The following is a 13,639-nucleotide window of genomic DNA, read 5'->3' as shown; positions in this document are numbered from 1 at the left end:
ACCCAGCCCTTCTGGGAGCCCAGCACTCCAGGCGGGGCCCATCAGGACAGTCCCCGGGCCTGGTTCCACGCTACTGCCTTCCTGGAACATGCAGGGACACATCAGCACGGCTACATAAGACACTTTCTCAAAGTACATAAATTGGCATTTTTGAAACAACACTAACATTTTAAAATATTTTTTAAAATTTCATTTTTATATAATTTTTATAGTTATTTTTAAATGATTATATTATTATTATTATTATTACTATTATTATTATTACTAATTTTTAATGGAGGTACTGGGGATTGAACCCAGGACCTTGGGCATGCTAAGCATGTGTTCTACCACTGAGCTATACTCTCCCCTCACAAAGTATTTTTTTTAATCAAACAAATTAGAGGAAATATCATTTACTTTGTGGATACTAAAATTTTCTGTGGCTAAATTGTGTTGTGTGTGGGGGTGTGTGTGTGTGTGTACAGGAATATGAGGTTTACTACTGGTTGCTTTCAATCCATGAAGAAAAGCCAAGAGAAATCAGGAGATGGTCTTAAATCCTGAACTTACGCCGTGTGACTGATGGCTCTTTATAGAAATATGTAAAAATAGAATGAAATAATACATTATTCATGTTTATATTAGAATATGATAATGAATATAATAATATATATGCTCTGCGTGGTATGTATCTATGAAACAACCAGCCAGACAGCATAGATTTGGCATTTACACGTATGTGTCTACAGATCACATAAAGGTAAGACTACTGTAGTGTCATTATAGCCTCCAGGTCACAACAGTGTAGTTGCCTTCCATTTGTCTACGGCTGTTACGTGAAATCACAAAAAGTATGGTAGTGCTCAGCCTCGCACTCTACTTAATTCTGCCAATATGCACAGCAGAAGTAACCATCAAGTAAATCTGACGTTATTAAAATTCAGTCCTGCTGGAGCACATTTGATCTGTGGGAATAATCAGGCTCGAGGCACATTAACATCTCACATCATTTCTAATGGCCTGACTTATTTTATAAGAAAGAAAAAGAAATGAAGTCGTAGTATTTTGTTTTGTCTTTGTTTTTGTTTTTTGACTTGGTCTCTGGGAGGCAGTCACCACTGCTGTGACACAAAAATACAACATGGACTCTTTCAGGTCAAAACCTTTCCATCCTGAATTGAACCCCGACCGGGGCTTGGTGCAAACACAGCTGGGCTGTCAGGTTCTGAAATGTCGAGGAGTGACAGGGATCCCCAGAAACCTCTGGGGCCTCTAGGTGCCCTTTTGGCTAACGGAGGGCAGGAGGATTGATGGGGGGGGCCTGTTTACTTTCGTGGGTAGGACTTTACTTGAGCAGGGCACTCCAAGGCCAGTGAAAAGAATAACAGCTGAAAGGCACTGATACCCACAACCAATAATAATCATATTCTAGAGAAGAAGACAGAGGCTCAGAGTGGCCCAAGTCACCAGGTCCCACAGCAGCAAACCCCAGATCCATCGGGACTGGCATTTTCGAATTTGCAGACCAGAAACGCCTGCCTCTGTGCCTCTCTGCTTAGGGCTCAGGGACAAAAATATCCTTCCACATCAGATTTTAAAATTACTTCAAAATCCTTAAGTAGAACTGGTAAAAAAAAAAAAAATCCTTTGCGAAATGTCATTTTCCTTTTATGTCTTCCCCATTCACAAAATATTTCTTGAAAATCATGTATTTTAAGCTTGTTCTTTATTGCCCGTAAGACACTGAAGGCTCAGATTCCTCACTGGATACACCACTGACTCCCCGTTTCTGAGCTCAGTGACCAGGCCACCCAGGGAGGCTGGGGGCCACTACTGTGCTGGTCCTCCAGAGGACACTAGGGGAGGCTGGCATGCTGCCTTAAGCCGTCCTGTTCTCGACTGCCCAGGCTCCATCAGGAGCACAGACTCTGGGTCTTTTCCATAAATGCTGCTGCACCCATGGCTGATCATGGAATTTTGATCACATCTTGAAAGACCTCTGAGGCCTGTCACCCTGTTCTCAGGCCACTTCTGCAGCTGCAATGAGTCACACAAGTGCCCTCCACAGTGACCACCTGAGAGTAACGTCCTCCTGCAGGTGACATGCAGCGCGTGCCCGCCCTGCAAGGCCAGGCCTGGCGGAAAGCCCTGGAAACTACACCCACCAGGGGATCCTCCAAGGTGCCTGATGGAAGAGGCACGCCTGGGGCACTGACGTGGCTCCGCAGTGGTTGACAGCTCAGTGTCTCACTGGCGGGTGAGATGGATGCTGCCCTGACCAGGATAGACAGAGCAGAGTATCGCACACAGGCAGGAGACACACACCTCCATCCTGCACGAAGTGAAGTGAATGCAGCCCATCTAATAAAGTCCTGGTACTGTCCTGGCCTTCGCCCACCCTTCTCTCCTCAGCTCTGCAGGGGCTCCCAGACCCTTTCAGGGGCAGCACTTCTTTGGAACAGAATTGCTCAAAGACTTGAAAGTGAAAGGGAGAGTAGGGTGGTGCCCAGGATCGGGGAGGTGCCCCTCTCCCCACACGCCCCTGCACTTCCCCCAAAGCCTGTTGGAGAAAGGCCCTGAGACACAGCCCTAAAAAGCACAGGTCCCACAGCCCCATCCTTTTTGTTTAGCTTGTAGCAAGATTTTTTTTTAAGTATAGTTGATTTACAATGTTGTGTTAATTTCTGGTGTACAGCATAGTGATTCAGTTATACATATACATTCTTTTTCAGATTCTTTTTCCTTATAGGCTATTAACAAGATATTGAATAGAGCTCCCTGTGCTATACAGTGGGACCTTGTTGTTCATCTACTTTATATAATAGTTTGCTAATCCCAAACTGCTAATTTATCCTTCCCACCCTCTTTCCCCCTGGTAACCATAAGTTTGTTTTCTATTTCTGTGAGTCTTTTTCTGTTTTGTAAATAAGTTCATTTGTGTCATTTTTTCAGATTCCACATATAAGTGATATCATATTTGTCTTTCTCTTTCTGACTTAGTTCACTAAGTATGGTGATCTCCAGGACCATCCATGTTGCCGCAGATGGCATTGTTTCATTCTTTCTTATGGCTGAGTAGTATTCCATTGTACAAATACACCACATCTTCTTTACCCAGTCATCTGTCAATGGACATTTAGGTTGTTTCCATGTCTTGGCTATTGTAAATACTGCTACTGTGAACATTGGGGTACATGTATCTTTTCGAATTAGAGTTCCCTCTGGATATATGCCCAGGAGTGGGACTGCTGGATCATTTGGTAAGTCTATTTTTAGTTTTTTAAGGACCATGGGGCCCTTTTACGGTTTATAGGACATACTTTGGTCCCACCTACTCTCTGAATTAGAATCTCCCGAGAAACCTGTCCCTTCCAAACCTCAGGGCTGCTCCCCCATTGCCTTGTCCAGCTCCCTCCCAGGGACGGTCCCCTGCTCTCCTTCCCATCCACCCGGGACAGGACCTCAGGATGTTGCTCTGCCAGATGTCATTTCCACCCGGTCCTCCACTGGCCTCCCCTCCACTTCACAAGAATCCTCAGGGCCTGATTTCAGAAACCTAGCTCTGTCTGCAAGGGTCCTGGGGTGAAGCTGGGGTGGAGGGAGGCCCAATCCTGCTGGACCAGAGGGAGCTGGTGGACCCCACACCTACACAGGAGCCATCACGGGGGCTCTGAGAACCCGGGCCCCAGGCTGATGGTGCTTGCACACTGCGCCCACCTCCCACCCTTCCCGCCACCATGCAACTAAACGGATGAGTATGAGACATTTCAACCCAACCTACTTGGGAGAAGGTCAGCCCGTACCCATGCAGATGACTGTGGTTTAAGCCCTGACTAGCTATTTCTGTTGAACTCTAGGACAACTGCTCCCAAAATGTGCAGAAGTGACTGACTGCTGAAGGAACCATGGGCACGAGAAACAGAATCGCCCCGAGCACGTGCTGGGAAGCCTGGGATGAAGACAGGCACCAGAAAGCAGCTGTGGGTGAAGGCACCTCAGCAGGCAGGCCAAGGCCTCTCAGGGACTGCCCGTGACCTGCACTTGAATTTTCCCTCCCCCTAAACTGGGCTGAAAAGGGGGAAATGCTTTTTAGAACCACCAGCTGGAGGGCCCGTGGCTCTGCACCCCAGCCCCTGGGGAAGAGTAGGGTTCAGGATTAGTGTGAAGCAGGAGGTCAGCCCCTCCGAGGCCCCGCCAGCCCTGAGGGTGCTAGGGGCAGAAGGAAGCCTGGTTTTTAACAATCTGGAGAAGGCCACACGAGTGCAGGCCATCCCAAAACCTGGAGGGACCAGACAGCTTAGCAGTGGGCCTGCGCTGGCAGGCCGGGCCACCACGGGTTCCTCCTGCCTTGCCCAAGGGCCCAGCATCCCCACAGAAGGCCAGAGATGCTGGCCCACCCACAGGGCCCTGTGTGGAGGAAGAGCCTGATGTGGGTATCAGGCCGACTGGCGCTCAGCATGTGTGCATGTCCCCCCACCGTCTCCTTTCCCTCCAGGATGGGAGGTGAGAACTGCTTCAGTTCGTGCAGGCACACGGGCAGGGAACAGGGCAGCATGGCCTCCAAAGGGTGGCCTGTGACTTACCCAAAGGCCACTGAACAGAGGCACAGGCCAGAACGAACAGATTTGTATTTGGCAAAAATCCAAGACCCGATTGCATCACACTCAGCGCTTTTACTTGAGAACAGCTGTGCTCCTCTCCGGAGCGGGAAGAGGGGGCCGGATCTCAGCTCAACGCCCCCCGTGTGAGGGACGGCCCGATCCCCACAGGTGTCCCCCGGACAGCTGACGGCTAAGAGACGAGTGCAGCCTCTCAAGATCTCCCTCCTCCAAAACCTGACAAAGTGAACAACAAATAGCTCTATGTAATCAATGAATTCACACCAATTAAAATAGACCCTCCGCTAACAAGCAAGAGAAAAGGCGGGAGGCTGGAGATGAGCATTTTCAAGGATTTCTCCCAAACTTCCATAATATGATTTAGAATACATTTTACGAAGGTTTCTATGTGGCAGTGCACCAAACTGCAGTTTAGAGATTTGGACATTTTCTACAAGTTCAGGAATTGCATTCCACCCAATTTATTGGGATCATGGCCATAAAAACATAAATTGTTTGATTCAAAACTGTTGTTGGCTTCCAATCCCTACATCCATTGAGGTTTATCCTGTCCAGAGAACTACGATCATTTTCTGCTAAGAGTTCGTACAAGACTTTTGCTTATGTCAGCGCCGTTTTCTGAGTCTCATTCAATCCCAGTAGCATGTAACTCCTCTGGCAATAATCGGGGCATCTCTGGACAGGAACTTCCCCTGGACTCTCACTGATGAGCCTTCGGGAGTTCAAAGAGACACACGTGCACCCAGGGGAGATTTTCTCGTGAGTCAGTAAATCATTTCTTTCAGCGATGCATTTAAGAAGAGACCATCGAAGCCAACCTCTTAAACCTGCTGGCAAATGAGTCAAAGGTCGCTTTAGTCTGTTCAATACACTGCAGCAAGTGTTCAAGGCTTCTGTGATGAAAAAATCCTGTTCAAATGCTTACTGGTGCTCCAGCCTCCATTCAGACCTCCTCGCAGCCCAGTGAGGAGCTGTGTACCCACAGGACACCCACAGTGACCACTGCCAGCCCTGGGTCCAAAGGCCAGTAACCCACCTGTCTCTCCATCAGTACCAGTACCTATGTCTTGCGTCCTAGGATCATGTAGAGAAATCAATTCCTTTTATTAAAAAGAGAGACAGTGTGTCAAAATATGTAAACAATAAAAGTGACCACGGAGAACTTTACCGTCCAGCATGAATGGTAAACCAGGGCGAGTGAGTGTCTCACTGGAAAGGTGTTGCTGTCATCCTAGCCCTGCCTGGGAAGCCAGCATGCACACTGTCCACAACCCACAGAGGTCAGGACGTCGGGGTCCATGGCGCATGTGGACACTGCTGCCCAGCATCACGGGATGCGGGCTCTCCCACTTTTCCAGAAGTGAGGTGGGCCTTTGGCCTTATGTGATACCCAACCCCTCACCCCACTCTGTTTCTTGTAGATACTAGTAAGACTCTGGGACAGTTCAATTCAATTGATCTTTACTGACCAGTTTCCGCGTGCCAGGCAGTGTGCTAGTCTTTTAATAGCATTGCCTCATTTAATCCCCACACAGGTGTAGCGGGGGGGAGGGTCAGTGACATCACCCCACACCACAGGTGCAGGGGGGTCCTAGAGAGACCAAGTAACTTGCCCACAGTAGCTACGGTCCAGACAGGGCCTCCCCACAGCTGAATCCTGGGCTCTTCACGGCTGTCACCCCAGACACATGGTCCAGCAGGGAAATGAGAGTCTGCACACTATCATACATACACACACACATGCACTCACTCACACACTCACACACGCACACACACAAGTCCACAGAAAGGTGTGTGACTCAGTCTGTGTGAGATACTACGATTTACGACAAGTCCTTGTGGTTTATGAACGTGCTTAATTTCTGTTTTGAATTCTATGTTCCTATTCTAAGCTCTTACATATTATTTCTGCTGACTGTCTCCAAATTGCACTGGAATTAGGCCCCAGAGATGCAGCAAAAAAAAAAAAAAAAAAAGCAAACATATATCCAATCTCTTAATCTGGGCTTAAAATGACTGGAGGGTGGACCAGAACGAGCAATAGCTCGAGTTTTGACAGATTCTGGAGGAAGAGTCTGGACACGCCGCAGTGGCTCAGTGACGCTGGGAGGCACCCCCACAGGACAGCTGTGCTGAGTAACGTGGGCCCGGCCAGCAGAGCCCACTGGAGCCAGCCTCCAAGTAATGGACGTGCCGGATTTGATGAGATTCTTGTACTCTCACAGAAGTGAATTGGATCTGAAGTCACAGAGCAAAAACTAAACGAGCAAACAGCACCCCAGAGAAAGTGAGAGGAACCTCCTGGGATCCCACCCACTTCACGTTCTCTGAACCCTCCCAAGAACTGAGGCGAAACCATCCAGCTCCGAGAGGCTCTGCTACCAAGATAGTTTTTTTCTTTTTTAAAGGTTTCACTTTTTTAAAAATTTCTTTTTTCATGAATTTTCATTTTATTTATTTATTGGGGGGATAATTAGGTTTATTGATTTGTTTTAATGGAGGGACTGGGGATTGAACTCAGGACCTCATGCATGCTAAGCACGTGCTCTACCACTGAGCTCTACCCTCTCCCAGTGATGTTGTTTTTATATTTAATGATCTAAAGGAAGCTTCCCTGCCTAGAGTTACCAATTTTTGAATCAGTTTGTTTTTTTTTAACTAGTAATAGGTGTCCTTTTAATCTGTCCATTGAAGCAGTTGAGAAGGGGTCTTCTCTGGTCTGAATGTTTATGCTCCCCCTAAATTCACACGTTGAAATCCTAAACCCCCAAAATGATAGCATTAAGGAGGCGGGGACTCTAGGAAGTACTTAGGTCACACGGGTGGAGCCCTTATAAAAGGGACCCCAGAGAGCTCCCTCGCCCCCCATTATGTGAGGACACAGGGAGAAGCAGGCCATCTGCAGCCAGGGACAGGCCCCACCAGACCACAGCCATGCCAGGTACTTGGGCTTACAGCCCCCAGACCCATGAGAATAACATTTCTGTCATTTACAAGCTGCCCAGTCTGTGGTTTTTTTGGTTACAGCAGCCTGAATGGGCTAAGACAGAGTCAGAAGAGAGAAAATCCAAACGCATACTGTTTTGTTCCACAACTGAGCTGATAAATGCCTCTGTATGATCAGATAAAAGTTTGATACCAAAAGAGAAAAAAAAATCTCACATATCCTTGACAACATTTCAATTAGAACATGACTCAACAATGGCCAACCCATCAGCTAGGTGCTGAGATAAACTTTCAAAGCAAAGCAAGCTTCTAACTGTACAAATCTCTGCCTCCTGGCTACCAGAGCCCCAAGGTGAAGCACACATTCCTTGAAACACAGTCAAGCATCCACAGGCCACCTTCCCCCGTTAGAGCAGGCAAGGAGCTGGATATGAGCAGAGGAAGGGAGGCACGGGTCAAATGCAGGAAACCGTACATCATGTAAACAACAGGGGTCCCTGGTCAGACAGAGAAAAGAAGGAACCTCTGGACTGACAGGAGATCACACACATTTTGGGGTGACAAGTGTCCTGGAGGCCGACAAAGAGAGGTGGGAAAAGGCAGGAATCACTGGTGGAGTCCTAATGTAACCTTCTTCTCATTACGCCCTCATTACAATACAATTAGCCTTGCAGATTAGAAGTACCCATCCTGCACCAACACCATGACACTTCCGATCCAGACTAAATAAGGACAAAAATCCCTCCTCCCCTCAGGAAGGTGGAGCTGGGATGGAAATCAGGGAATATGACCCCAAACACCTCCTTCCCCAATGAATATTCCACCTACTCATTTTTACACTCTGTGTAATCAATTTGCCAAAGAAACTCAGCACAGCTGCTCACCTGAGTCTGCCCGCTCTCCCTTTGAAAGCATCCTATCCCTTAATAAACCCTCACTTTACTTTCTTAACCTCGGTGCTTCATCTCTGAATTCTTTCTCTGAAGAGACAAGAACTTACTCTCTGGTAACATTTCTAACACATACCTGGTTTAAATGAGCACGCCGGGCTGGCTATGAGCTCACACAGAGCTTCTGGGAGCTTCTTACACGAAGGGTGCACGTGAGACAACGGAGGGCAGCTGAGGTAGGCAGGAGCAGGTGGCAGAGCCTGGCTGAAAACTCCACCACTGTTATGGACTTACCACTGTGCCCCCAAAATTCATTTGCTGAAGCCCCAACCACTGCCCCCCCCCCCCCCACCATGTGTGTATATTTGGAGACAGGAAACCTTGGGAGGTAATTAGGCTTAAATGAGGTCTAAAGGGTGGAACCCTGATCTAATAAAATTAGTGTCCTTATAAGAAAAGGAAGAGACGCCAGAGCTCTCTCTGTCTTTGTGCGTGAACAGAGAAGAGGCCGTGTGCAGACACAGCAAGAAGGTGGCCAACTTCAGCCAAGGAGAGAGGCCTCCCTGCAAACCAGTGTGCCGGTACCTAGATCTCGGACTTCCAGTCTCCAGAACTGTGAGAAAATAAACGTCTGTTGTTCAAGCTCCCTAATCAGTGGAATTCCCTGATGACAACCTGAGCTGATTAACACAACTACTGCCTCAACTGGGAATAGCAGCCTCTGAGTTCTGTTGAAATAAGCCACATTTCCAACGGTTCTGCACTAGCCTTTGGAGGATGGGCACTCCAAGGACCAACTCGGTCCCTCCTAGAATTGCTCATGGACTCCAGCCTCTCCGCTCTGCAGTGTTGGCCAGCTCAGATATTTGTACTCAGGAGGTTCTGGACCCTAAAGGACGCTGGGCAGGGCAAAGCAGGGCTCCTTCAGATGAGGAAGCCCCCGATCCAATCAGGTTCATACCATGCTGCTCCAGCCCCCACTGGGTGCCTGTGGATGGAGTGTGCCTGGCATCTGCAGGCCTTTGGAGCAGGGTCTGAGTGTTTCCTGCTGAGGAGGGAGGGCCAGGGCCAGTCGAAAACACACTGAACACAGATCAGGCACTTTAGGGTGGCGTGCATGGATTTAACCTCCTGTCTCAGTCCGTGCCATTAAGAGAAATTTAAATTACATTTGGTGGAAAAGATAATGGTTTTTCAGGTCAGGGAGAGACGGTGATGTCTGCATCCAGGACTGCAGGAATGGAAAGAGGCAGGAGGAGTGAGTGAATGAATGGTGGGGACTGTCTAATTGATCTGACCTGTACGTGTGTTATGTGGTGGAAGAGGGGTGTATGTGTGTGATGTGTGGTACATGGGGTGTCTGTGGTGCATGCACACATGGTTGTGTGTGTCTTGGGGAGGGGACAGTGGAAACAGCAAGAATCTCTACACCATCCACATTGCAGACCTGCAGGGCTGCACACAGTGGCCCATCTACCCTCTCCACAATGGCCTCACCGCCCTCCCTCCACTGTCCTGGTGCCACCCGCAGGCAGCCTGCTCCATCCACAACATGATGTTCCCTGGACTCAGGCCACGAGCTTCTTTCCTCCAGCTGTCCTTCTGGGGCTGTAGAGTTCCCATTCATTCATTCATTTACTCCCTTACTCATTCACTCATTCTATCCACACCAGCCGCTCAGATCTCAGCAGGTGCTGGGCAACAGCACCTCCACGGAGCCAGGGTTCCAGTGTTGTGGGGAGGGGACTGGCCAAAAAACAAACAAGGAAGACACTCTGACCTCAGTGGCAGCAAATGCACACACTGTGGGCAGAGGGTGAGCAGGGGCTGTGGCAGGTCCCAGGTGGAACCCAGGGCAGGCCCGGGGGGAGAGCAGGGCTGCCCCACAGGCCTCTGAGACTTGGATGGTGAGAAACCAGGAGTGTGTCCTGCCTGGGAGGCTGGATGCTGGGAAAACAGAGAGCAGATCCTATATTCCTCTGATCAGTGACAGCAGGCTGTCCCCACTGGGTCCCGGCACTGGGAAGACAGGAGAAGGGTGTTCCTGTCTTCCCGAGCCAGAGAGAGACGTGGCGGGTGACCAGCGTCCTCAGAGTATGTGACAGCTGCCGTCTCCAAGTGCTGTGGGAGGGGGAGGGCCCCAGGGATGGGTGAAAACCAGGACACAGGGGCAGCTTATGAACAGGGCTGCTCCCTGGGCAGGACCCCCTCTCCCAGGCAGCACAGAGCCGTCCATAGGGTCTTGGCCATTGTGGACATCCCAGGAGGTCCTTCCCAACACCTGCCTCTGTCCCTGCCTAGCACGCTCTCCTAGGGTCCTGTCTGTGTGTGTCCCCTGCATCAGCAAGTCTATGGATGGGGAGGCCGTTCACCTGGGCCCTCCTCCTGCAGCCCTGAGGGCAGGGTTGTGTCCACGGAGCTAGAGTCCAGCTGCCTACAGATGTGACTGGCTTCTTTCTCCCTCCTTAGCCATGTCTCCTGGGCAGACCACCTCCCTGCCCTGAGCCCAGGTGCCTCCTCTACAGAGCTGGACACCAGGCTTGTCTGTATCACCTGTAATGACATACATCGTGCAGTAGTCGTCAGCCGGGGTGGCTCACAACCCAGGCTGCATGGCCGGCTGACTCAGGGAGCGTTAAAGAAGATGCCCAGGGGTGGGACCTTGGTTTCCATATTATTTTAAGCATCCCTGAACTACCAGACCCAACACCTTATTGAACCAGAATGTTCCCACTGTCCCCAGGGAGGCCCAGCTGTGGCTGAGCACTCTCCCTGGGGGCCCAGAGCCTAGGACATTGACCTGCAGAATCGGGAAGTTACAGCATACACAAGCTGAAGGCAGCACCTTCCAAAGGGCCACACCAGCCACATTGTGAGGTCATGTGCACGGAAAAGGGACAGGATTTAAATTGTTCTGCCTCATTTCCAGCTGCCCCTGCTGCAGGAGAGAAGCAGCAGCCTTGGGAGAGACTTCACGTGATGGGTAAAACGTGGGCCCCGAAGCCATGTCAAGGCCCCGATTAAAGAGCTGGATTTCTGTCTTTTGAGCCTGCACAGATTTTGGAAGAACTGCCTCATCAAGGATCCCTCCCATGACAGCCGAAAGGAAAGCAGTCCACAGGGAAGAAGGCTGCCCAGCCCCCGCCCTGCCCCCACACCCGCTGTCCCCACGTGCCTCCTCCCTTCACTGCGTCCCCACCTGGGGTGCAGGTGCCTCAGCCACAAGCTGAGCCTCGCAGGTCTGACACAGACCGTGGGTGGTGCGCATAGCCCTGTCCAGGGGCACAGCCCCTAGCCCCCTGGTGGCCACCATGGCACACTGTCCGCTTGGTCCTCGGTGTCCTTAACCCGAATGAGTGACAGCCTCTTCTAAGATGCAAAAGTCTAGCTGTCACTTTTGAAGGGCGCACATACAGCTGTGAGGTCCTGACTCATCACGTGGGCTCCCTTGGGATCCTGAGCCGAGGTCTTCGAGGCCAGGACCTCCTTGGCCACTTCTAGAACCCAACCCCAGAGAGAAGGCAGAAGCAAGGCATCTGGGGCGGGGCCTTTCAAATGTCAGGGAACATGAGAATCACATGGAGAGTGTTCTCAATGCAGAGTCCCAGGCCCCGTGCGGAGACAGTCCTCCGGGCAGATGTGTGGGTTTCTGAGTGCCCTCCCCGTGCTGATGCGTGGGGTCGTGGGCTGGACACCATCCAGCACAGCCAGCCTTGTACACGAGTGGAGCTCAAGAAATTGCTGCTTCAGGGGAGGGTATAGCTCAGCAGTAAAGTGCGTGCTTAGCCTGCATGAAGTCCTGGGTTCAATCGCCAGCACCTCCATTAAGTTAGTAAGTAAGTAAGTAAGTAAATAAATAAATAAATAAACCCAATTACCTCCCCTCAAAATAAAAGATAAAAAAATTTTTTTTAAAGAAATTAAAAAAACCCCAGAGATTAAAAACAAAATAAAACAAAAAAGAATTGCTGCTTCAAAAAGAACAGAAAAGGAAGCGACTCTGTAATTAACATGCTGTATATCACAATGACTTCCTGCGTGACGCGTTGTGCAGCTTCAGACGGGAAGGACTCTTCTCCTGCACCAAGGTTTGGCAAATTCCACACTGGGAGGGAAAGATGTGTGGGGCTGGGGTAAGGGAAGACATTTTTCAGTAAAACAAGTTTGAGAAACACTGGATTCCATTTGACTTAACAGTCTATTTACAGCGGGCCTTCTCAGAGAGTTTGCTATGCTAATGGGAGCTGCACCCTTTCAAGGACAAATTGCAAGTGTATATAACATTCCCCAAACTGAATCAAAGAAACTTGTTTTTTTTAAATTGAAGTACAGTCTATTACAATGTGTCAATTTCTGGTGCATAGTACCAATGTCCCAGTCATGTATAAACATACATATATTTGTTTTCATATTTTTTTTGTTAAAGAGTATTACAAGATATTGAACATAGTTCCCTGTGCTATACAGAAGAAAATTTTTTAAAGTTTACTTTTGTAACTAGTGGTTAACATTTGTAAACCTCAAGCTCCCAGATTTGTCCCTTCCCACCCCTTTCCCTGGTAATCATAAGACTGTTTACTAAGTCTGCAAGTCTGTTTCTGTTTTGTAGATGAGTTCATAGTGTTTTTTGTTTTTGTTTTTGTTTTTGTTCTTTTTAGGTTCCACATATGAGTGATGTCATATGGTATTTCTCTTCCTCTTTCTGGCTAACTTCACGTAGAATGATGATCTCTAGGTCCATCCATGAAGAACCTTGTATTTTAGGGGAATCTCTTTTAGCATCAGGAACCCCAAGTGGGGAAATCTCCAATTTCACCCTTCCGCAGAGTTTCCTAGTTTTCAAAATGCTTCTGTAAGTATGAATCTCCTGGAAAATCCATGTGGGCCCAATTCCTGCCTCCGCAGCAAGCGGATTCATTCCTGTTGTGCTGAGAATGTCCGAAGTTTCCTTAACCAGGAAATCTGGAAAGCGACCAGATGAATTATCATATGGTCTTGCTTCTAAGACACAGGATCAGTCTGATAACAGCTTGTAGGGAAAAACGAAAAAAAAAAAAAAAAAAAAAAAAGGCAACCAGAGCATCTATTCCAGCTGATACCCTGGAAGCTCATACCTCCCACAGCTCTGAGGGCCACACGCCTTTGCTCCAATGCTCCACCCTGGGAGGGATGCACATCACTCCTGCTCACAAATTGTGAGAC

General features: G+C 49.0%; 1 protein-coding gene across 6 annotated transcripts in view; it reads right to left on the bottom strand.

Annotated features, from left to right (window-relative positions):
* Nucleotides 1–13,639, bottom strand: part of OTUD7A (OTU deubiquitinase 7A) — a 210,442-nt gene that overhangs the window by 149,579 nt on the left and 47,224 nt on the right. Inside the window, exon 2 of one of the 6 annotated variants that reach the window (XM_064480501.1) lies at nucleotides 11,637–12,565. The exons of the other annotated variants lie outside the window; for them this stretch is intronic. The gene's annotated coding sequence lies outside the window, so the exon portion shown is untranslated. The remainder of the gene's footprint in view (nucleotides 1–11,636; nucleotides 12,566–13,639) is intronic. 6 annotated transcript variants of the gene reach the window in all.

The sequence above is a fragment of the Camelus dromedarius genome, chromosome 29 (assembly GCF_036321535.1).
Source record: "Camelus dromedarius isolate mCamDro1 chromosome 29, mCamDro1.pat, whole genome shotgun sequence".
Lineage (NCBI taxonomy): Eukaryota > Metazoa > Chordata > Mammalia > Artiodactyla > Camelidae > Camelus > Camelus dromedarius.
The sequence above is the reverse complement of the archived record's forward strand: the minus strand, read 5'-3'. Positions and strand labels throughout refer to the sequence as shown.